This window comes from Oryctolagus cuniculus, chromosome 7 (genome assembly GCF_964237555.1).
Source record: "Oryctolagus cuniculus chromosome 7, mOryCun1.1, whole genome shotgun sequence".
NCBI classification, from domain to species: domain Eukaryota; kingdom Metazoa; phylum Chordata; class Mammalia; order Lagomorpha; family Leporidae; genus Oryctolagus; species Oryctolagus cuniculus.
This window is the reverse complement of record NC_091438.1, coordinates 99,607,538-99,610,439: the sequence shown is the minus strand read 5'-3', so window position 1 is coordinate 99,610,439 and position 2,902 is coordinate 99,607,538.

The window sequence follows — 2,902 nt, the reverse complement described above, 5'->3', positions numbered from 1 at the left end:
AGAACCCGCAGTGTCTGCTCCGCAGGTGGAGGATTAGCCTAGTGAGCCACGGCGCCAGCAAGGGCTTGGATTTCTGACACTACTGGCACACTTAATGGGTAGGTGCATTAGCATTTTACTCCTTTAGGAGAGTGAATTTACTCTGTTTATTGGGGTGAATTTTGGGTACACAATGGATGTTTTTTTCAGTGTTTTTCCATTGTCCATTCACCATTGGCTATTTATTCAATTATGTTATTGTTATTCTTGGTATAATTTTTCACCCTTCCTTGGCATCTTCTTGGTTGTATTTGTGTAGATTTTCAGAGAAGCTGCGGTAGGAACTGTGACTATATAGTTTTTGAGTAAATAAATTAGGAGCCTGGCCTGTCTTACTAAAGATATTGGAGAGTATTAGAACATTAGCCTTAAAAAGACAAATTAAGATTATAACTCATTATAGTAGACAAAATGGAGGAACTTTATGAGTTATTTCGCAGAAAATTCATGTTTAAAACCTGATTCCCATAATAGAGTGAAGATGGTATTGGAGAGATTGAAAAAATAATGTCACGAAATCTAGGTTTGTAATCTGAGTCTATTTTTATTGATTAAGATTCACCTGGAAGATATAAATCTGCAGTTCATGAAATCATACAACACAGGCTTAGTCTAATCTATCTCACTTTCTTCATCTTGAACACTTCCCAGTATTTCTGGCTTAAAAATTAGAGGTAAATTCCAATTTACACTAGTGCCTTAACTCTGATTAAATATCCTGATTATTTATGCAAACATCACATTTGGCCTAATTTGGCCTTTGGAACTATTGGCTTCCATATCAATATTGTTCTTTCTAAGCTGGGAAGGTCAGGACAGAAAATTGCAAAAACTTTCCGAAAAAATGAAACATATGGACTTAGGGAGAACATGCTAATGTGTTCATAATATAAATATGACATTCAATGACAAGATATAATAAAGAAATGGTACTGGAGAGCCCATGATTGTGAATAAATAATCATCCAAGTGTTGTGAAAATCTACAATATTTATAATAAAAATAAAAATAAGTTCAAACGTTTTGCTCAGAAATCCTTGGGAAAAATAATTTAAATGTTTTTATTACTGAAGAGATAGTGCATCACTTAAATAAAAGTGCCTTAAGTATTACATTAATCTATTTTCCATTGCTATAACAAATATCCGAGACTGAGCAACTGTATAAAGAAAAAAAAATTGATTTAACTTAGAGTTCCTGAAGATCAAGGACATGGCATCAACATCTCCATGGCAGAAAGCATTACAGTGGCAAGAGGGCATGCAGCAGAAAATACGTGATGAGAGAGAAATCCAGAAAGTTGCGAGGTCCAGATTTGCTCTTTTCAAAATAACACATTTTCAAGGAACTCACTGGTGTCTCTTTTAGGGGTGATGCCATCAAATGACCCAAAGACATTACACTACTTCTCTCACATCAAAGTTTCGACCACTTCAGCACTGCCAAATTGCAGGTCAAGCTTCCAGCACATCCATTTTTTGAGGCTATACTCAAACCATATCCAAACCATAGCAAATAAAGGTGAACATATAAAATTATGTAGAAGATGAAAGATTAGGGCTTTAAAATGGAGGTGGAAAATGTACATCTTCAATTAATAATACGTATATATTAAATATATAGTTCTCACTATTCAACAATTCTCATTGTTCAGTGTAGTTATTTTCTAAAAGTTACTGTAAATATTTAAGTAAACTCAGAGGGAAAAGAAAGAAAAAATAATGAAGAAAAAAGGCATGTGGAAGACACATCTAAAAGCTGTGAATTTGTGTAACTGGACAGCCAAAGAAAAAGGAAGTAAAAGAATAGGTGGTGTCAGCTGTTGGGGACACTTGTGGAGTGAATCTATAAATGGAATATTTCTCCCTCCCTCCCTCTGTCCCTCTCTCTCTTCTTATTCTTATCAATTCCTTTCAAATAATGCATGAACATTAACCACAAAAAATAGAATGGTGCTTAACAGCTATCTGAAAATTATTAAAGAACCAAAGTGGTCGGAAGACATCAACTTGTCGTAAAGGTTCAGTGAAACACAAGCACCACAATTATGATGTAAATAATAGACAGATATGCTTTTATAAATAGCCAAACTATTGAAACTCAAATATAAAAAAGGCATCTTAAAAGTAGAGGAAAAAGTAGTTATATAACAACAATAAAACTGATAGGTAATAATTTAATGAATGTGCAATTCGGGACATGCTCAAGCTGACTTACCTCAAACGGTAGAGTTAGAAACATACCAGGGGATTCCAATTCAATCCCATCAAGGTGGCATGTACCAATGCCATCTCACTAGTCCCAGTGATCAATTTCTGTTCACAATTGATCATAATGATAGGACTAAGAACCAAAGGGATCACATAAACAAGAATAGTGTCTGCAAATACTAGCTGATAGAATCAAAAAGGGAGAGAATGATCCAACATGGGAAGTGAGATACACAGCAGACCCATAGAATGGCAGATGTCCTAAACAGCACACTGGCCTCAGAATCAGCCATTAAGGCATGCGGATCTGGCTGAAAAGCCCATGAGACTATTTCAGGCATGGAAAGCCAAGACACTCTGGGGGGGGGGGGGGGGAACCTAAATGAAAGATCTCTGCGAGTGAGATCCCAGTGGAAAATACAGATCATCGTAGAAGGAGGTACCTTTCTCTGAAGGGAGGAGAGAACTTCCACTTTGACCATGGCCTTGGCTAAATATGATCAGAGTCAGTGAACTCAGGGGGCTTCCATAGCCTTGGCAGCTCATGACAAGAGCCTAGGGTGATTACTGAGGCCATAAACAAGAGTGTCAATTTGTTAAGTCAACAGCAGGAGTCACTGTGCACTTACTCCTCATGTAGGATCTTTGTCCTT